General features: G+C 40.6%; 1 protein-coding gene and 1 pseudogene across 10 annotated transcripts in view; one reads left to right on the forward strand and one right to left on the reverse strand.

The window, feature by feature from the left end:
* The window catches only part of ENOX1 (ecto-NOX disulfide-thiol exchanger 1), a 555,654-nt gene that overhangs the window by 295,839 nt on the left and 236,829 nt on the right, over positions 1–22,986 (reverse strand). The window lies entirely within an intron of this gene.
* Positions 9,688–10,204, forward strand: LOC132682046 (prefoldin subunit 4 pseudogene; annotated as a pseudogene).

Consider the following 22,986-nt stretch of genomic DNA (forward strand, 5'->3'; position numbering starts at 1 on the left):
AGAATTTACCAAAGGTTTCCAAACCCCTGTGTTCATTTACATATCATTAATTTCTGGACAGAAAGTCTGGAGGGCAGAAAGTGAAAGCCACTGCCAACTGGAGAGCCATCCAAATTTCAGATAAAATGCTCTGAAATTATAATTTAAGTCAGTGGGAAATCTTCTATTGATCTATGAAAATGTGAATTAGACACAGGTTTCCAGGGACACTCCTGATGCATAAAGGGAGGTGCACACATTAAAGGGTGTTGGCTTTGGTGCTATACATGTGTAAGCAGATGGGGGAAGTGAAGCTTGGCTTGTGAGTTCAGTCCTTTCCTCTCCAGCTGGCAGAAGCGAGAAATTTTGAGAGCTCTGCTCTCCTGGCTACTGAAGAAGGATCAAGTTTCCCTGCTCTGCAATGACCGCCGAAGCCATCTGGAGAAAACAAAATTCTCTCACACAAGAAGAACATAAAGAACAATGGGGAAGCTGCGAGACTTTGGTTCTTCAGCTCCTGCAATCGAGAAAAGTTTAGCTGGTGTTTTTATCTAACTTGTCTCTAAGTGGCCTAGGAAATCAAACAGGAGAGTTGCAAAATGTTCTATAGTCTCAGGGTAAGAATTTCTTACATGCCCAGAAAGCCACTGGAGTTATAATTAAATTCCTCAAATAAGCAAAGCAGCCCCAAACATGGAATATTAACCTCCTCATCTTGTGTAGCTTACATTCTTTAGATTGTGTACATGCTAAACAGACTCACTGACATTTTTCTGCCTTTAAAAGAGATTTCGACTTTTTCCCTCGCATCAAAGAAAGTATATCAAAAAAATGCAAAACGGGATTTGTGATTAGTAGAAACAGACCATATTAATTTTTCCTTCTAAACAATACCCTGAGAGCAAAGCAGGCTAAACCCATTATGTTAATTCAGTGATGGAGTGCTCAGATTACGCCGCAAAAGTAAACAACGTGCTTCAGATAAAGCAGACTACGGCGCACCTCACAATTATATTTCATGGTGGAAAATAGGTTTAGGAAGCTTTTGGCCTGGTGATTTAAGGTAAATGCCCTACAAGCTTCATGTGAAACATGCAGTTCTATGAAACCCGTATTTTATGAAATAAGGTCCAGTCAATGTTTTGACCAAAAATTCAGGAGTGCGTGCCCCCTGCCATGGATGTAGGTTTGGGCCAATTATCTCTGCTGTGCCCGCTGGTCAATGAATGCAGTATTATTTCCCTTCAAACTGGATCCTATGGGACAAGCCAGGAAGGCTTATGCGTGATTGGAGAGAGTATCTCCAAATAAAACCAATGGAAAGAATGCATTCCTCACCAAGGAGAACTCATCAATCATATGAATAAGTTTTCCTCTTCTTTAAATGCCCATCCCCTCCTTTCATTCAGTTCATTCTCAGGAAATGCATTGTGAGAACTGATCTAAGCTAATCTGATCACTCACTGATATTAGATTCCTTCTAGTAGGTGAGACCTGGAGGTCTTCTCTCCCATGACCTTGGTACCCAATTCTCCCACACACACCAACACACATTCTGCACATATTAGTGAGCAAGCACAAAAAACAGTTATGCAACCAGCTCCCTGAGAAGTTCTTCTCCGTTATTTCAGTTTTTGTTATCTCTAAAAGGGTTCCCAATACTTGGCTACCTAGATTTTTAACATCTTGCTCACACAATGGTATAGAATCCACAAATCCTGAACCCCATTCATTTCCACCATTGTGGGAAATAACAATTCTGAATACCCCTTGCTGATCCGAAACAAAGATCACTGAAGCACTTATGGTAATCATCTCATTAATCTTTCAAATATTAAACACCCTGTACTGAATATTCTCAATTAGGTGCTGCAGATATTAGTTTGCTATCTCTGAGATACAGATTAATTCACATGTGATACACACACCCTACAGTTTCCACACTCAAGAACTTAAAAGTAAATTACAGAAAACATAATCAAATGAAATATTCATTTTAACATCTTTTTTATTAAAGATTGAGATTACTTATTCTAGGTAGTACATGGAAAAACTCCCCCTTACTGAAGTCAAGAATCTGTGCCAAATCAGGGGCGCCTGGGTGGCTCAGTCAGTTAAGCGTCTGATTTTGGCTCAGGTCATGATCTTACAGTTCGTGGGTTTGAGCCCCATGTCAGGCTCTGTGCGGACAGCTCAGAGACTGGAACCTTCTCCAGATTCTGTGTGTCTCCCTCTCTCTCTGCTCCTCCCCCGCTCATACTGTCTCTCTCTCAAAAATAAAACATTAAAAAAAATAAAAAAAAAAGAATCTGTACCAAATCTTATTTCCTTTCCACCGAATATGAATGACCAGGGGTCTGAAGAGAACATGGGTGGAGAACACAAAAATCTGGGTCCCAGTTCCATATATGCAAATAACCGTGTGATTCCTATTAGTTAGGAACCTTTGTGTTAAAGTTTCCCTAAAAGGTATTGTCTGGACAACTGAGATGCATTTTTTTTTTAAGTTTACTTATTTATTTTGAGAGGGGTGCGGAGGAGCAAAGAGAGAGAAAGAGAGAGAGAGAGAGAGAGAGAGAGAGAGAGAGAATCCCAAGCAGGCTTCATACTGTTTCAGCAGAGCCCAACACGGGGTCTTGATCTCACAAACCATGAGATAATTACCTGAACCAAAATCGAGTGGGACGCTCAACCTACTGAGCCACCCAGGCACCCCATGATGCCTACTAATGCATACGAAGACAAGTGACAGAGTAAAATAAATTAGGCAACATTACTTAACACATGTGTGTGCTTCTCCCAATCTAACCACCTATCCTATATATCACCTCTAACCCATTAGCCTACAGCACTTCATTAATCATATGCCAATTAAAAAAAAGGCTTACCTGCCTACTAATAAGGAACAGAGTCTCTGGCCTAAGAACAAAACTTCAACCTATCTGTATAGCCTGATTGGCCACCACTTTGGCCATTTCTTCCCATTTCCTGTCTCTGTACTTGCCTCAGCTCTAGCTGCTCCCAATACCTGTTTGTACACACTCTCCAGGATCTACCACCATCGAGCTCTGAGACCATTATAAATTCATCTCCATTTTCCCACTGCACCTGGCAGAAAGCCTATACTGGGCACTTGGCTGGCAGCCAGACAAACTGGGCCTAGGAAAACAAGGACCGGGAGACCCCAGACCACAAAGCAGATCCTTGGAGCAGGCCTTAGGGAGAGGAGGTAGGTAGTCAGCAAAAGGAAACAGAACCAAGGACAGGAAGTCCAAGGAATCCTTCACCCCATATGATCTGACTTGTGCCATAACCCATCCACTTGGCAGTCCCACACTCATACTCAATGCCCTTGTCTTCTATACAAGCCACCTTTTCTCTCCATGCCCTTGACTTAGACTAGAGGAATGGATCCAGTATTCCTCCTAGGTCCCCAATGATATGCACAATATCGCCATCCCCGAACGTTTGCACTGCCTTTTTGAGTGCCTACTAATGTGTCTGCCTCCCCACTGGGCTATGAGCTTCCTGAATGAACAGGGACCTAATTCATCTTTGTGTTCTCAAAACGCTGCAGAGCCCTTAGCCCATGGTAAATGCTTTTTTAAAAAGTTCACTAAATAATTGAACAAATAAACGAAGTCTAGTTTAGAAATGTGACGGTGCCTAATTGCTGACTGCTCCCTTAGCTTAGTGATCTGATTTCATCACAATGACCCTGGACAATACCCACCTTTTACTAATTCTCCTGTAGTAGGTCAGAAGCAACTTCTAGAGCCACTCCCCAGCAACCTTCGCTGGAAGGTTCTTCACTGGTATTGCCTCTGGTTATTTTTTATATTCCTTTAAATACAATGGTCACCCTGCACATACACGGTATCTTAATGTTCCAATTATCTTACTAGCAAGTCACCTAAAGTAAAAGGCAGTTGTTTTTTGTTTTGTTTTGTCTACAGAATTTCACAATTACAGTTTATTTAAGTTCTTAAAAGTTCTGTGATACCCCTGTTATGGTCTGAATGTTTGTGCCTCTCCAAAATTTGTTAAGTTGAAACCTGATGCTCAATGTGATGGTATTAAGAGGTGGGGCCTCTGCGAGGTGACTGGGTCACGAAAGGCAAGGCTCTCATGAGTGAGATTAGTTCCCTCACCAAAGGAAGATCCACTGCTCCTCTGCCATGTGAGGTTACAGTGAAAAGACAATAGAGAATGGGCCCTCACTACACACAGAATCTGCCAGTGCCTTGATCTTGGGCTGTCCAGCCTCCAGAACTGTGAGGTTGTTCATAAGCCAGCCAATGTTATGGTATTTGTGTTACAGCAGCTTACGCAGACTAAAATAATTTCTAACAAATACTGACTTATCTCCTATGTGTAAGAAACTAGCTGGGTGGGGCCTAAAATTGTAAGACATCATCTTGCCTTTCATGGGGCTTTTTAGGTCAAAGAAATGACAGCAAGCAGAATGCTCTGTGGGCAGGAAGAGGCCAGGGTCAGGTTCAAAGGAAAGGCAGGGACGAAGCAGGCTCTGTGTCAGGAACCAAGTAATCAAAACAGCAGGTTTACCCAGGGCACCAACTGTCACTCTTTAAAGGCAATCCTTTCAGGAACTCTCTTCTTCTTCAGACATCAGGATCAAAACAAAACAAACAAACAAACAAACATCCAACAATTTATTAAGCTAAGACAGCTAATAAATATTTTAAGCTGTGAAAACTCTTCAGTGTGGCATTTTTGTATTGGATACCAAAGGAAAAATCTGACCTGGCGAAAGCAGAGTTGTGAGAATCACCACACAGGAGCCCCAAATGGCCAACTGCTTTAGCAAACACCTTAGAAGATGAACAATGACAATGGGCCACATGTAAAGGTGAAGGGCACAGCTATAACATATATGTAACATATAACACATATAACATGGCAGAGTTTCATGCTTTCCCAAAGATCATCTCCAACTGTGTGTAACTGCATATACCCATTCTTTAGAGATTTAGTTTTTTTTGTTTGTTTGTTTGTTTTAAATTCTTTTCTTAACATTTTATTTATTTTTGAGAGACAGAGTGAGACAGAGCACAAGTTGGGGAGGGGCAGAGAGGGAGACACAGAATCGAAAGCAGGCTCTGAGCTGTCAGCACGGAGCCTGACATGGGGCTCAAACCCACAAACCGCGAGATCATGACCTGAGCCGAAGTCGGATGCTCAACTGACTGAGCCACCCAGGTGCCCCTAGAGATTTAGTTTTAAAGATCTAGTATAAGAATTCTAAACTACTATATTTCTTTTCATAGACACGTTATAAGATACCATCACAATATCTGAACTTGAGTCAAAATTAAACGACTTTCTCCAATTCGGAAACCTACATTTTCTCCCCTTTATTATCTATCTGCAGAGGGTTTTCGCATCATTTCTAAATTCAACAGATCTTCCCTACCTAAAACAAAAAAACAAACAAACAAAAAATAACACGTGATATAAATTCAGAGAGTTAAAATATAAAGGCTGAACCTATTAGCCACACCTTAGAAAGAATGCAGTCACTCCCTTTCTCTCACTTACAATCCTACCAGGGAAGGGAAAGGGAGGGAAAACCAGCTTACTGGTTACCTTATTTATTTTCTACAACCCTGTGATAGGTTTGACTACCTTCCTTTTAACAGATGAAGGAAGTGAGGCTAGATTGCCCAAGGACACAGAGCTAGCATGTGCTGGAATTAGGACTCACACCCCACTGTGAGTCCAAAAACTCTCATGTCCTTGTTCACGAGAACGGAAGCCAATGCTTGGTGGATGGTGTTAGAGAGGAAGCAAAAGAGGGATGTAGAGATTTGCCATAAGGCTTTAAATTATACCTATCCGATGCTGCTTCTAAAAACAGAATTTGATGTCAAGTGTCTCACTGTAGAAAAACATAACTACTCAGATGATTTGGCAGTCTGGAATTACCCAGGCTGGCAGACGCAGAGAGAAGGTGGGTCTCCTTCAGAAGAACCCACTCCTTCACTCTGTCGCCCCTCATTGATATCCAGCTATAGAAACAATAGCTCGCTGAATGGGAAGGAGGGAAGGAAGGAGAGAGAGAGGAGGACAGGAGGGAAGGAAACTCTTGTGTATAAACTTCTAGGAATTTGGCCATGCATATACACTTTGCCAGAGACATTTTTCCTTAGCAAAGGGAAACATGAGAACATGTCACTATTTTCGAAGCAAACCCCAGAATAGCATGCTCTGGTCCACTCTTTCCTTTGGAGCTGACTTTTGTCTTGACCTTTTGCAGGAAGCACACTGACTAGTAGAGGTACACTGTCTGGAAACAGGCTTTTTTTCTCTAAGAGAACAACGAAATTCCATGTTGAAAGACACAAGCTGATAAACTCTAATGTTTTACCGACATGAGCAATTGAAAAATGAGACATTTGCCATCGATTTTAGAACAACGTGATATCCACCCCTAGGAGGCATATTTGCCTCCTAACCCGACGAGATGAGGCACAGTGTGGAGGACTGTACCAACTTTGTAGAGAAGCAGTCCGATCGTCCAGAGACTGTGCCAGAGGCTCATCTCAGTTTGCTTAACAACTAACCTGGGGCCAGTGCTCCCACTCCCACCTGGGGGTGGGGGTGACTGTGCCCAACTTCTCTTCCCCAGGACACCTGCGATTCTCCTCACCCCCACGAGGGAGGCTGGAAAGTTTCTCTTAGCCCTATACAGCTTGAACACAAATTAAATTCTTTGGTGCCGGAGGAGGGCTTTGTTCCTGAGCCCTAGAAGGCACTCTCATGCCCCGGCCCCCTAAAAAGGAAGGACGAATGAACAGGGAAGCCCTAAGCAGACTCTGCAGGTTACCAAGGGGGGGCTAAGTACACCTGTGACCTGTAGGTCCGGCCCGCACCAGAAGGTACTTTGCCCTAAAAAGCCATTGTTTGGAGCAAACGTGAACAGGAGTTTGAGTAGAAAGGCTGAAAACATACACTTTCCACTACCGCATTTATACTGCATTGTAAGGGTTCCTTTGTAAGCCTAACTCCTCTACTAGGCTAGGAGCTCCCTGAGTCTGGGACTGTGTCCTCAAGGCCTTAGCCACTGCTGGGCTGACAGTGAAAGTCACACCATGCTTGTTGAATATGAGAAAAAAAAATAAATGCTACAAACGCAAAGAGGCCTGCCGCCCCCAAATGATAACGTAAGTTTGAAAGCTGATGTGGCACTGAAGTATTTACGAGAGAGAGCACAGAGACTGACTGTATGGAATCATCAGCGGCATCAAATCCTAAGTATCTGACGATCTGGAGACCAGAGTATTTGAGCACAACCGTGGATGTCAAGATGGGTCTAGAGATTGCTGCTCATTGCCATATACCTCTCAGTGTGACGTATGAGGGGAAACTATTTAGAAATAGGGAAATTGAAAAAAAAATGAGCCTTGCACTAACTAGATTCAGATAATTCAGTATTTTCACCACTAAACTGCAGAGATCTAGATTACTAGGGAATAGCAATTGTTTTGAATGAAATCTCACTCTGGGTGAGCTAGTTAGTGTTAGCTTAATGAGTTTTTTGTGTACTAGGCTTAATAAAAAAAAAAAAGCATATTAGTCGTTTCACACAAATATGGTAGAGTTGATGAATTACTCGTAAGGAAGGCAAATAACCCCTAGTCCTTTTTCATAATTCTCTTACTTCAAAATACAGAAGTTTATCCTTAAGCACGTAGAATCTTTCATGACGATATAGGCCCAGATAAATGAAGTGATCTGCTCAAGTCACATGGCTAATTAATGATGAAATGTAAGATTAGAATGTAGGTCTTGCAGCCCCGTATCTGCCATACTTTCCACCACATTAGTGGTTTTCAATTCGCGTCCTGCAGATCCTGCCGGCACCCTGGGCAGGGCATGGGGGCTTGAAGGGCACTGTTCCACTGTTGGTCTCATGCTTTCTGTTCAGGTAGGCACACTGGACTTTAGCGCATAGGTATCCAGATTTGTGGATTTCATGCCAGTAAAAAAAAACCAAAAAACTATATACGATTACCATCATGTCAAAAGAGAAGGGATATTTTATGTACACACTGAAAAAATTTTTAAGAAGAGATATTTTAATACAAAAGACTTTTGGAAGGACAGAATCTCAAAATAAATGGAGATTCTTTTTTTTAATGTGTATTATTTATTTTTGAGAGAGAGAGAGAGAGAGGGACAGAGTACAAGCGGGGGAGGGGCAAGGAGAGAGGGAGACACAGAATCCAAGGCAGGTTCCGGGTCCCGTGTTGTCAGCACAGAGCCCAACACAGGGCTCGAACCCAGGAACTGTGAGATCATGATCTGACCTGAAGTCGGATGCTTAACTGACTGAGCCACCCAGGCACCCCAAATGGAGATTCTTGATAAAGCACAATTGTCCTCATTTCTTAAGGATCACAGGAAAAAGCCAGTACGGAAAGTCACTGTTCTGTGGACCTGAATTTGGAAAGCAATTGTTTTATGAAAAGAACATAGAATTTGGGTCTTAAACACATCATAGTTATGGGGCATCCTCAGGTGAGTCATTTTGATCTCTGTCTTCTATCCACAAAGTTCAGTAACTCCACCCACTGCTAGGTTTATTCCTTCACCAAAGAATTGAGTTTGGTTATTCTCATAATGTGGCCTCAGGACTCCCTGAAACAGAGCCATCTGAGGTACATATTACAAGCCCAAGTTCCTTGGCCCCACCCTGGGTGCAGTTCTCAGGAATGGGGTCTAATTCTAAGGAAACCCAGGTTCTTATTTTTCAAATGATGGTTGATAATATCTGTCCTAATCACTGCAGAGTCTGGTGGTAATATTACAAGGATAGAATTCCTTTGAGAATCTGCAGCAGCTGTAAAAGTGGAAATGAGAACAGGAAAAAAACAAGAGCAAGAAGGACAAGAATGAAGAGAGTATCTGAAGAAGTCAAATCACTCATTTTTTCACAGTCTGTATTCTCATCCTATGAACAGGGGTTGTGAACAAGACTGGAGACTTTTTAACCCCCTTTTAGAAGCTGAACTATTTTCAAGCAATATCTTTTAAAAAAAAAAATTAATGTTTATATATTTCTGAGACAGAGACAGAGCATGAGTAGGGGAGAGGCAGAGAGAGAGGGAGACACAGAATCCAAAACAGGCTCCAGGCCGTGAGCTGTCAGCACAGAGCCTGACACGGGGCTCGAACTCACAAACCGTGAGATCATGACCTAAGCCGAAGTCAGTCACTCAACTGACTGAGCCACCCAGGCGCTCCTCAAGCAATATCTTTCAATGAAGCATCATCTTTAGATAAATGCAGAGTTGCCCTGATAGACGTGACCAGGCACCCTGTCCCTTCCGCATCTCCTCTCAGATACCAGTAGCCTCTGAGGTCCCCCACAGTAGATGATAACAGAGTGATTTGATCTTTGAGGGATCATTCTGGCTCCAGAGAAGGTAAATCTAATCATCAGGCACCAGTCATCAACCAATGTCCCTGGTGTGACTATCATCAGCACAATCAGAAGATACTACCCTTAACTTAAAAAAAAAATCCATTACTGTTCTTAAGGCAGAGGTTCTAACCAAGTAAACCGTCTCCTTTCTTTCTTCATAGGACCTATGGAATCTGTCTCTTACTTTCCATCCTCCATGGCCACAGCCACAGTATAAATCTCTAGAAACTATCTGAGACACTCAGATTGTTTTGTAAACTTTCTGGTGTTTTCTTTCTTCATGTATAAATGTATATGTTATGTCTCAATTTTTGTGCTTTAAGTAAAAATGACATTTTCAGACAAAAACAAACACAAAAAGCCAAGATGGCGGCCGCCATGAAGAAGACGGCTGCAGAAGTTGTCAATGTTACTTTTGAAGATCAACAAAAGATAAACAAATTGGCACGGAATACAAGTAGAATCACAGAGCTGAAAGAGGAAATAGGAGTAAAAAAGAAACAACTCCAAAACTTAGGAGATGCTTGTAAGGACAACATGCTTGCGGATGATGATTGCTTAACGATACCCTATCAAATTGGTGATGTTTTCATTAGCCATTCTCAAGAAGAAACACAGGAAATGTTAGAAGAAGCAAAGAAAAATTTGCAAGAAGAAATTGATCCCCTAGAAGCCAGAGTGGAATCGATTCAGGGGGCATTAGCAGATTTGAAAGTTCAGTTCTATGCAAAATTCGGGAGCAACATCAACCTCGAAGCTGATGACAGTTAAACATTTTATAATACTTTTTAAAAATGTGTTTAATAAACTTGAATATCGTTTAAAATGACAATTTCCCTTCTTCAAATGACATGGAAAGCAAAACTTTCTTTTTTTAAATTTTTCATTTATTGAATGGAAACTTGCCTATTTTCACCTGTCTTGCTTATTTATTTTATGTTTTTAACAGAAGAGAGTATTCATCTATGTATTTTGCATAACTATTCTATCAAGTGTAGGGGCTTTATGTCATGTTATTAAAATTGGTTAAGCAACAACAAAAAAAGGCTGTCCCGACCTTCAGACCCCTTTAGTTAACTGCAAGCCTTCTTTCTAACTCCTTGTCTTGTCACAAATCCAACTGTGATCAGGTTTCTGTTCCTATCCCTACAGTCCTCACAGGGATACTTCAAACTCATCACCTGCCAAACTGCTCACATTCTCTGGCTGCTTTCATTGACGAGCACATTTGTCTAGGGCTCTTGCTGAACAATCAGGCTCCAACCTCTTGTTCCCCACCCTTGACATGTATTTCACTCAGTGTCCCCATCTTGGTGGACAGAAGATTCCACCGTTCACCTAGGTGTTGAGGTCAAATCTTTGGATTCGTTCCTGACACTTCTGCTCTCCTCACGTCCTATTCAGCCTGAGTCCTGTCACAGCCATGAAAGAATGGCCACTTTTCTTCCCCCGTGCTCAGCTCACTCTGCTCCAGCTTCCTGGATTGCTTGCTGTTCAGGCACATCAAGCACATTCCAGTTTGTCCATGGTGGGTCCTCTACCTGGAATACTACCCCCCCCCCCACACACATATCTGCATGGATACAATCGTTCCTTCCATTCAGATTTCTGTTTGAATGTCATCTCTTCATAGAGGTCTTACCTAACCACCCTATTTAAAACAGTCCTTCCAGGGGCGCCTGGGTGGTTCAGTAGGTTGAGCGTCCAACTTCAGCTTAGGTCATGCATGATCTCACGGTTTGTGAGCTCGAGCCCCGCATCGGCCTTGTTGCTGTCAGCATAGATCCCACTTCAGATCCTCTGTCCCCCTCTCTGCCCCTACCCTACTTGTGTGTGTGTGCATGCTCTCTCTCTCTCAAACATAAATAAAACATTTTTAAAAATTTTAAAAATGGTGCTTCCATTGCTCTATCTTTACCCTGATTTATTTTTTTTTCCATAATATTACCACCTGAAATTCAATTATATACACTTTTGTTGATATGTTTACTATCTGGTTCTGTTCTCCTGAGATATTCAGCCACACGAGTTCTGAACTGTAACTGTGTTTTTAACCCAGTATCCCCAGTGTTAAGAATAATACAGACTCTTAGAAGGCGTCTGATCAATATTAGAAAGGAAAGAAAGCGAAAAATTTGATTTTGTTCTTAAAGCCCTCATTTCATCAACTACCCTTCTACACTTAATGTCAACGTACATTGATATATTTAAAAAATTTAATTGCGGTAAAATACACATAAAATTTACTGTCTTAACCATTTTCGAGTGTACAGTTCAGGGGCATTAGGTACATTCACATGGTTGTACAACCATCACCATCCTCTATCTCCAACACTCTTCTCATTTTGCAAAACTAAAACTTTGTACCTATTAGAGAACAACTCCCCATTTCTCCCACCTCTAGTCCCTGGAAACCACTATTGTACCCTCTGTTTCTGTGAAGTCGACTATCTAGGTATCTCATACAGGTGGAATCATACAGTATTTGTCTTTTTTGTGACTGGCTCATTTCACTTAGCATAATGTCCTCGAGGTTCATCCGCGTTGTAGCATGTAGCTCGGTGTCAGAACTTCCTTCCTTTTTAAGGCTGAATGATACCGCATTTGTATGTATATACCACGTTTTGTTTACCCATTTGCCCATCAACTGGACAACTGGGTTGCTTCTGCCTTTTGGCTATTTTGAATAATGCTGCTGTGAAAATGAGTGTACAAATATCTCTTTGAGACCCTGCTTTAAATTCTTTTGGACACATACCCAGAAGTAGAATTGCTGGATCATATGGTAATTCTATTTTTACTTTTTTTGAGCATCTGCCATGCTGTTTTCCATAGCAGCTGCATCATTTTGTATTCCTACCAGCAGTGAACAAGTGTTCCAATTCCTCCCCATCCTCACCAATACTTGTCATTTTCTGTTTTTTGGATAGGAGTCATCCTAAGGGGGGTGAGGATGTAGTTCATTTGGTTTTGATTTGCATTTCTCTCATGAATAGTGATATTGAGCATCTTTCACATACCTGTTGGCCATTGGTATGTCTTTTCCGGAGAAAGGTCTATTCAAGTCCTTCACCCATTTTTGAAGTTTTGGGTTGTTTGTTTCTTACTGTTGCTGTTGAGCTGTAGGAGTTCTTTGTATATTCTGGGTATTAATCCTTTATGATAGATGTATGATTTATAAATTACTTTCTCTCATTCAGGGGGTAGCTAAATACTGTATATTTTTAACTCCTTGAGTTGGCTGGTGTCCTCTTAACCTGTCCATTATTTATTTTGGAGGGTCTACTCCTAGAGAAGAGAGATGGTGCCTCGGTTTGACCCGTGCAAGTCTTAGCAAACAAGGCTGTCTATGTAGGCTTTCTGAGGATGATTACAAAACGATGCAGGATACTATTTGGTATCGCTTTTCGTTCAATAGTGGCCAACAAATGAAAGTACAACTGTTAATTAAAAGCACATAATGTTGCCTGATTATGAATAAAATGTCCCAGCTCACTAGAGCATAATTCCTACAGCATTAGTGGAGAATTAACTAGCTTTATTAAAGATTTGGAGGACTAGTCACTTTTTCATCATCCTTTAATTAAAACCTCTACATCTTGCACTTGAAAGCCTTTGTTTCTTACCCATTATTTTCATTCTTTATTCTGTCTTTAAAAAACGAGGATGAAAAATTTTAAAAAGCACAAAAGTTTTTATTTTTATTTTTTTTTTTTTTTTTTTTTATTTATTTTTGGGACAGAGAGAGACAGAGCATGAACGGGGGAGGGGCAGAGAGAGAGGGAGACACAGAATCGGAAACAGGCTCCAGGCTCCGAGCCATCGGCCCAGAGCCTGACGCGGGGCTCGAACTCACGGACCGCGAGATCGTGACCTGGCTGAAGTCGGAGGCTTAACCGACTGCGCCACCCAGGCGCCCCAGCACAAAAGTTTTTAAATGAGCTTTTCATGCTCTGTAATAATAGAAAGGCACAGTTTTCTAAAATATTGAGAAAACGTAAGATTTTAATGTTCTTTGAACTAGAAGGCCAAGAAAAAGAAGAAAAGCAGTGTGGTTAGCAGAACATTTTGGATTTAAAGTTCTTTTATAGGCTGAAAGAAATTTATATTAATATACAATTTCTTTCCACCTCCCTGTTTACACCAGATTAAAGATACCACGGTCCACGGGTACCAGTTCAAAGTCTTATGGCGCAAATCGTCCAGTCATAGCACAGCTTACTTTATTTCTTTGTGTGGAATAGTTATTTGCCCTTGGAAAATGGCACAGCAAGACAGCCTCCCTCAACCTTGGCTCCCTTCGCCTCCCAAAGACCCACACCTGAGTGTTACACACAGTGCTGGATGGACACATACAGACATTCAATAGAAGTTGCTGAAATTAATTAATAATTTAAATCCTATTAGCCAGGATTTGTTGGGTATTATGTGCCAGACTTCCTGCTGTGTGCTTCACAGTCATGATGTCACAATGCCAGAGGCAACTCTTGTCACTTCATGACCATGAAACTATTTACACTCAATTCCATATTTCTCCCCATAAGCCCCCAGTTATGGACTTTTTCCCCCTCTAAAAATTCTACTGTATGCTACTTAAGGAAAGGAGAAGTTGCTTGGTATTTTTTAATCTTGATTTTGGGACTCCCATCTCTAAATCCTTTTATGCAAGCAGACCTTATTACATAGGTAATTTCAGCCCAGCTGAGAAGAAATCTAGGAATAACATATTTTTTGTTTCATCTTGTTACTGAATGTAGCCTGATGCCTTTTGCAAGAAGAAAAAAACTGACATTACGTATGTGATAAAGAATCTGAGTGATAGAAAGCAATAAGAGAGCCAGGTAACTTTCTACACCAGGATTATTATTTGTATGATTAAAATATAAAGACACCTGAATTTATCTTTTCTGTTTATTCTATTTGAACCTCATAATGTCTATGTCTCTGCTTTCTTCTAAATATTGTTTTCCATATTTCAAACATCTAATTAGGTAAACACAATGCAAAGTGAGATGATACACTGTTTGGAAAACCATAAAATTATAGAGTAGATAGACTTCCATTATAATCCAATTTTCGTTCTGTCATAATTTTCCAAAAGGGCTTCCTTTGGGGTTGAAACTTTCTAAGCTTGATTTCAACTCAAAGCGGAGTGTTTTGATTCACCTGAATTTGGAGAAGGAAGATTCAACTCAACCTTTACTCTGCTGATCATATGAATTTCTTTCCTAGCAAAACAGATCAGGCTTAATCTCCTTTTTTTTTTTTTTTTTTTTTTTTTTTTTTTTGATGTAGCCTCTGACACATTTCAGGAGCCACTCTCCTTAATTCTTGGGCACTTAACAAAATTATTCCAGTCATGCAAGTGGTACAGAAGATGATGACATAATGATGAGGTCACATTCATTGCCCTGTCTCTGTCCAGTCCTACCTCTTGTACAGTGTATACCCTAGTACAAGCCCATCCTATACATAGGCCTACTGTCTTCCTATAGATAACCTAGAACTGCTGGATCAAATGGAATGTGTATTTTAAACAGTAATATATGCTGCTAAACTATCTTCCAAAAGGACTGCACTAAATTAGTATAATTTCACTTAAAGTACATACATGAGAGTATCTATTTCCCATATTCACCAACAATGACATTACCATTCTCTTGGATAAAACTTTCTTCATTGTTATTTTAATATGAAATTCCAAAATTGGTATGAGTCTGCTAACATAATTCTCTTTCTTAGGTCATTTGTTTTTTTTTTCAAACAGAAATTTTTTCCTTATCCTAGGAGTTCTGAAATTTCATCAAGATGCACCTAGCTATATGTTATTTTTCTTTCATTGTGCTAGAAGTCTGCCAAGCCATTTAATCTCAAAACACAAAGTCTATCTTCAACTTAGAGAAAATATCTTTTTTTTTAAAGTTCATTTATTTATTTGGGGAGAGAGAGAGAGAGAGAGCATGCACACACGTGTGTGAATGGAGAGGGGAATGCAGAGAGAGGGAGAGAGAAAAATCCCAAGCAGTTTCCACACTATTATGCGGGGCTCGATCCCAGGAACCATGAGATCATGAGTTGAGATGTAATCAAGAGTCAGACGCTTAACCAGCTGAGCCATCCTGGTGCCCCCAACTTAACCATTAATGTGGCTGTCGCACTAAGTTGTCCAACCTGGAACACTCTGAGTTTAGATGCCAACAATGCCTCTGACTCAGGATCCCTCTGAATCAATTATTAAAGCTAGGGTGACTCTCCTGTGTGCGTGTTATGTTTTAATATTTATCTAATATTTCAAGTGGCATGTGAGCAAAGGCTACCTTGGAGCGGGCAGGAAATAACTAAACAGAGTATCCTGTGTTCACAGTATCTCAAACAATACCCATCAGCTTTCATAAATCATCTGTTTCAATGGAGGTAACAAGCTTGACATAGATATTGTTAAGAACTAAAGTACGTAATCAGAGTAGACAAGATGTCTGGGGGATTTACTCTGTGATAGACAGAAAGAGTAAAATTTCTCCAAAAGAACTAAAGCTGAACAAAGGAAAGGTGCTGCCATTCAATTATTTCTTACTTATCACTTCTGATAGGAAGCCACCTGGGAGTGACCCTGCAGAGTCTACCTGTGTTAAAGTGCCCTCGTCTAGAGCTCGTCATACAAGTGATGCTAAGAAATGAAAATTGTATGGCTTAGCAAATGGTTGTAGCTGCATGCCAACCAGCAGAAATCCGTCCTGTGTAGACATAATGCAACGCCAGCATCTGAAAACCGTTATCTTTCCATATTAGCCCTGAATTGTATGTGGAATAAACCACATTGAGAATGACTGAAAGTTAAGAGTACAGTTACAGGGACGATCACATTAAACAGAACTGCCTACATTAAAGTATATTTGGCTATTTTTAAACCTTTAGGAATAAACAGAAGCTTGCTAAATGATTAAAATCAAATTAGCATAATTTAGGATCTGAAATTATTAGAGTCGTAATGTAATGACTACATTTCTTTAAACCTAGTTAATGGCAAAACACTGTTACTTCCTTTTAGGAAGAAATTACATTAACTAATATCATTGGATACCATTGAGATTAGCCAGTTCATCTCCATAGGAGCCAAAATTTGTACCAGTAATTAGAATGCTAATATTTTATAGATAATTATGATGAAAGTTTCTTGTCCACATACAGGAGTAAGAGGGAAAGTGAATTTTCTACCACTCTGTGAAAAACGTTATTCAAAATGTAAATACAAATAAATAAAAGCTAAGACGAACATAAAATAAAAACAAATAAGCTCTAGAGATCTGTTGTACAATATTGTGGTCGTAGTCAACAATGCTGTATTATGCACTTAAAAATTTGAGAGGGTAGATCTATGTTACGTGTTCTTACACCACAATAAAATGCTTTAAAAAATAGTATTATTAGAGTAATGGGACCATAGGAGGTTTTGTATTTTGCTTAAATCTTCAAATCATTTGACTTCAAGATGTTAAACACTGAAAGAATAACTTTGTTCCCTTACAAAATACTTTCTGTAGGAGATTCTATGAAATAAACAAAAAGAAGAAAATGAATTACCCATAATTATTCTATCCTGAGATATGACCATTGTTTAACAGTTTGATATACACTTTCAAGTTTTCCTATTGACTGTATTTTTATTTAAAACATGGGACATTTCTGTCCCTTTATTACTAAACAATACACTGTGGACTTTTTTCAGCAATTAAAAATGGTCTTCCTTAACAGCAATTCTTAAAGTAGAGACTTCAGACTTTTATGTGTCCCTGAGATCCTTTCTTTGGGTCTGGGGAGTCAAATCTATTTTCATAATAATATTAAAATGTTACTTGCCTTTTTCACCATGTTGACATTTGCACTGGTGAATCAAAAGCAATGGTGGGTTGGGCATCTGGGTGGCTCAGTTGGTTAAGTGTCCGACTTCAGCTCAGGTCATAATCTCACAGTTCTTGGGTTTGAGCCCTGCATTGGGCTCTGTGCTGACAGCTCAGAGCCTGGAGCCTGCTTCAGATTCTGAGTCTCTCTCTCTCTCTCTCTCTCTCTCTCTCTCTCTCTCTCTCTGTCCCCTCCCACTCTCTCTCTCTCTCAAAAATAAATAAACATTTTAAAAAATTTAAAAAAAAAGCAATGGTGGGTAAAACTGTTGTAGCCTTAAAAAGAATCCAGGTAGGTTTTGAGTTTGGTGCACTGGAAAGAATCAAATCCATAATTATCCAAAAAGCCTATTAAAATACTCCTCTCTTTATAGTGACATATATATTTGTGGAGCTGGAGTCTTTTTATTCTTCAGTTGAAACACATCAGAACACACTGAATAGCAAAACAGGTATAAGAATCCATATGTCTTCTCCTAACCCAGTCAAGTAAGATACTAAAGAGATTTGCAAAAATATAAAAGAACACTCACCTTTTTACTAATATTTTTTTAAGAAATACATTTTCCAAAAAGCGTGTTATTTATGTTAATACATATGTATTTGTTGTTTCTAAATGGATCAGTACATACACATATTAAAAATTTCTACATAGTTTCTAACATAGTAAATACTGATAGATATAAACCACATGAATAAAAGCCTTTTGGAATCGTCACTAAGTTTTAAGAAGTCTTGAGACCAAAATGTTTGGGAAATGCTGTTTTATAGCAGGATTTTTATCAAAAGTATATTGGTCTTTTTTTTTTTTTAAGTTTGTTTATTTTGAGAGAGAGTGAGAGAGAGCACAAGTGGAGTAGGGGCAGAGAGAGAGAGAGAGAGAGAGAGAGAGAGAGAGAGAGAGAATCCCAAGCAGGCTCTGCACTGTCAGTATGGAGCCCAACTCGGGGCTCAAACCCATGAACCGTGAGATCATGACCTGAGCTGAGATCAAGAGTCAGGTGTTTAACAGACTGAGCACCCATGTCCTCTTTTTAATGGACATGTCTTAATTTATTTAACTCCAGAATATACAATTCTTGAAAGCAAAGAAAACTGTAAATCCTAAAGGGCCTAGTAAAAGATTTGCTCCCAGTGAGTAAGTAAGATTGAGTAATGCTCAATCAGGTTGAATCCCAGCCACCTTAGTTTTATTTTGTTTGTTTTTTTTTTCCTCTTCATCCCTACTGCCTCTCAGATGAATCAGTGGAAATCTGCATGGCATGATCCTAAATGAATTAGAAGTATTATTTAATCAGCCTTTTTTTTTTTATGAGGTTAAGAACATATTTATAATAGTAAAAACTCATGGACCAGTTTATTTCGTAAATCTGGATTTTCTTCAATCAGGATTATCTACGCTAACGAATTGATTTTTAAAATTAACCTAGGATAAAACAAAAACAAAAACAAAAACTAAAACAGTCTGCCCAGTCCTAAAGCATACAAATCCATAACAGGCTATTCTCTCATGCATTAATATCACTCTTTAATGAATTAAATATAGAGAGAGTTGGCCTCATTAAACTCAACCGTCTCTGGGGGGCTTACCTAAATAACTTTAAACCAGACTATACTCCTTGCAACCTTTTCTGCAGTACTTAGGAATCTTCATTGTTATCGAGGCCTTGAGCACCCATTTTAAGTAGTCTAGGGTACCAGTGCCAGAATGGTAAAGAGCACAACTTAAATGACGGTCCAGTCACGTAAAGTTCCAAAAGCGTGAGCACTGGAGCTCACACTCCAGTTTTAAAAACCAGTGAGATCTGGCTTTAATGCGGCACGAACCTGGGGATTTTCATCGGTGATTTTCAAACCGCAAGAGCTGAATTTGCTCTCCGAACACCGACACTAGGTTTTCCTATTTTAAAACAAAACACGCCCTCCTGTCCAACAGATCCTTTCTGTTTTACGACTCCATCACGGACTCTGGGTCCTCAGTACGTGCAGATTCTAAGGAAACATAGGAGGAGGGTAGGGAACCATCCACTGGGTCCTCTTCCCACTTCCCGTTGGGCCCAGGACACAGGCTTGTGTCCTCAAGACTCGGCCTCGTAGTGTTGCTGCAACCAGTGGATTGCACTCTTGTCACCGCGATGACACCCTTCATCTATGGCCTCACTCCTAAATATCACCTTTTTCCTCTTCCAGGGTCAGAGAGTGATTTCTTTGGACAGATTCTTGGCATTTTCGGGGGATAATGTTTTTGTCTTCTTTCTCTTGTAGAACAGAAGGGGGACAAAAAAACATAGAAAAATAGAACTAAAAAAACCTGTTCCCTACCTCATGCCCTAACTCCTAAAGGGTAAAGACAAAGGTGCCATTGCCAAGGATAGTACATGCATCTAAGGCAGATCTTCTCACAGATACTGAAGGTGATGCTGTTGTAATATTCACAGATGGTGACGGTAGGAATGGGTGCCGCTCAAGCCGAAGCCTTAGGTGGCCTTCTAAGGCCAGCCCTTCGAAAGTGGCAACAATGTTGTCCTCCAGAGACAATTTCGGTTGTGACAACGTGGGTTGGGGGCTGCCATTGGCATCTGGTGGCTAGAAGCTAGGGATGTTGCTCCACGCCCTCCAATGCACAGGACGGCCCCCACAACACCGTATTCTCTGGCCCCACATGTTGGAAACCCTGCCCCGGCATTAGCAAAACACACAGCTTTGGGGCCCACGGATGTAAATGGGAAGCCTACTGACCTTACTCAATAGTTCATTCAACTATTTGTGCTTTTGTGCCATTTTCCTTATCCGAGGTGTCTGATCCCCAGCTCCAATACTTATTAGCTGTGTGACCTCGAGCAAGGAACTTAAACTCTGTACTTTACGTCTGAACCTTAAAAAAAAAAAAAATGCCTCCACACAACTGTTGTGAAGATTGCATCAGACGAGACAAACAGAACGCTTGGTGATAAATGTTAGCTGTCACTACCTTCACTATCATTATCATCAACAGCGTCCCCACCATCATCATCACCGTCATCGTCATCAAACATCGAGTAACTACCAGGTGCCTGGCACCATGTTTGGACCGGAAGATACGTGAAAGAATAAAGACTTGGAATCTATCGCTAAGGAGATCACAGACATCCAGCTGAGCAAAAATGCAATCAAAAGACCGATCTCAAAGTTCTGAAATCCTAAAGAGCTTTCCCCAAGCAAGAGGCACTCCTCTGCACCCTTCAACTGCTCCGAGAGACACGCCTTTTCACTTGGTCTTAGCCAAAAGGACGAGAAAGTGACCAGACGCACCTTTTCATTCTCCGCTAGCCCCAGAGGAAGTCCTGCTTGTTCTGAGCAGGATTTCTCATGTTCTGCTTCTCTGCTACCTCTCCCTCCCATCAGAACCCTGGATTCTCTGGTTCGGGACCTCAGGTGTTCTGTGGTAAAAAGTTATGCTCACAACAAAGACCTAGTAGCACACAAGGAGAATGGCTTCCCACGGGCCTCAAAAAGAGGGCAGGCTGACAGGGTCACCATGTTCAAAATTCAGGGGCCAGGAGCACCTGGGTGGCTCAGTCGGTTAAGCGTCTGACTTTGGCTCAGGTCATGATCTCACGATTCGTGAGTTTGAGCCCCGTGTCGGGCTCTGTGCTGACAGCTCAGAGCCTGGAGCCTGTTTCAGATTCTGTGTCTCCCTCTCTCTCTGCCCCTCCCTTGCTCATGCTCTTTCTCTCTGTCTCTGTCTCTCCTCTCTCTCAAAAAAATAAACATTAAAAAAAATGCAGGGGTCAGTGTTTCAGCCCAGGGGGAGCATGTGGTCAGCGTGCACCATCAGCATGCACTGGCTCCCTGTGGCATTTTTAGCATGGGTCAGCCGGAAAATATTCATTGAGCAGAAATGAGTATCTTCTAAGGAAAAAATTCCCCCATTAAAAAAGGTTTCATAATTTATTTTCCTTATTGTATCAAGTGACTTTTACTTATCCCTCTTATATCACCTGATACAGCTCTGCTCCTTGCTCTGTGCAAGAAAGTTATAATTTGCACATGCACATTATAATTTGTAACTGTACAAATGACTGCAGTGTCACATTCACTAGAATAATGACCTGTAACATAAATAAATGGGGGTTGTAAGGAGGGCATATGCCTTACGAGAATATCTGTTAAGCCCTGCAGTTCAGGAATGAACTTCTGTCTTGCACTGTTCTACACATTCAGCAGCAGGAAAATTACTTGAAAGGTAAAAGCCCCATTTAGATGCTGTATATTTTTTGTTGATTCGGATTAAACCTCAATGATTGTTTTTAAGTTAATGTGAAACCCTGTGGAAAAATGAATCATGTTCTTTAATTGCCATAATGCTGTATCATTTACTTACACTAGAAATGATTGGTGATTCTGCTTTGGGGTACGTCCTGAACAAGCCAATTAGTACCCAGATTAACCTCCGTAATCACTCTCTAGCCAATTGCTTTCCATAATTTTTTTTTTCATAAAATTTGTTTGCACTCATGTTTCTTAATGCGGCAGGTAACTAGTCTTGCGTTTTGGGAATTTGGTTTTCTAGCATAAAAAAAGTTTACAGTATATCCTTTGGAGAAATTTATTGCTGAGTTACTTGCACGTAATACTAAAATCCTCTATTTTGTTAAAAGGCTTCAGACCATAAGAGGATACAAGATGGCTGGTTTTCGGACTATTAGTAAGCTGAAAGTTTCACTTAAAAAAAAAAACAAAAACCCTGCATGGTTCCAACTCTCTAAACCCTTCTTTAAGAAAAATACACATTCCGGGGCGCCTGGGTGGCGCAGTCGGTTAAGCGTCCGACTTCAGCCAGGTCACGATCTCACGGTCTGTGAGTTCGAGCCCCGCGTCAGGCTCTGGGCTGATGGCTCGGAGCCTGGAGCCTGTTTCCGATTCTGTGTCTCCCTCTCTCTCTGCCCCTCCCCCGTTCATGCTCTGTCTCTCTCTGTCCCAAAAATGAATAAAAAACGTTGAAAAAAAAAAATTTAAAAAAAAAAAAAAAAAAAAGAAAAATACACATTCCAAGTCAGAATGATAAGGGAGGCAGAGAAGTGTCTTCATGGCAGCCTTCCTCCTTCAAAATATATCATCACCTTCCGTAACATCTATTATTCTGGTCGCTCACAATCTTATATGTTCAGGAAGGAATATTTTTTAAGCTCTAATTGCAAAAAGCGCTAAGGTGTTCTCTCTCCTGTTGGAACAGTCCTAGGAGCAATCTGAGCTGAAGTCCTGTATGCCCTCCGGCATCAGGTGTATCTGTTATCTCTGGAGGACGGAGGGGTGGATTCTCTTTGAACTAGCCTACATGAGGGACCAAGGGGCCTCCTGGGATAAACATGGAAGGTAAAGCAGTGACAAAAAAGCCTATCTTCTGCTAGGACAAGGGACCGTGATACAAGAAAAATAGAAGTGATGCTAAGAACAACCAAAAGTCTACTCTTTGAATATGGAGAGACTGCTCCAGCAGGCACACAGAGGCCCTACGTAGAGAAACTGCAATCGATATAACACTAAAGGATAGGAGTGGTTTATCTGAAATCTCAGTAGGGTACTAGAAGATATTAACGGCATTCGTTTATCACCATTTCTCAATTTATGACACTCACTCCTGGGCTGCACCTAATTACCACAATTGCCAGGATGGATATA

The sequence above is a fragment of the Panthera onca genome, chromosome A1 (genome assembly GCF_046562875.1).
Source record: "Panthera onca isolate mPanOnc1 chromosome A1, mPanOnc1 haplotype 2, whole genome shotgun sequence".
In the NCBI taxonomy this organism is placed as follows: domain Eukaryota; kingdom Metazoa; phylum Chordata; class Mammalia; order Carnivora; family Felidae; genus Panthera; species Panthera onca.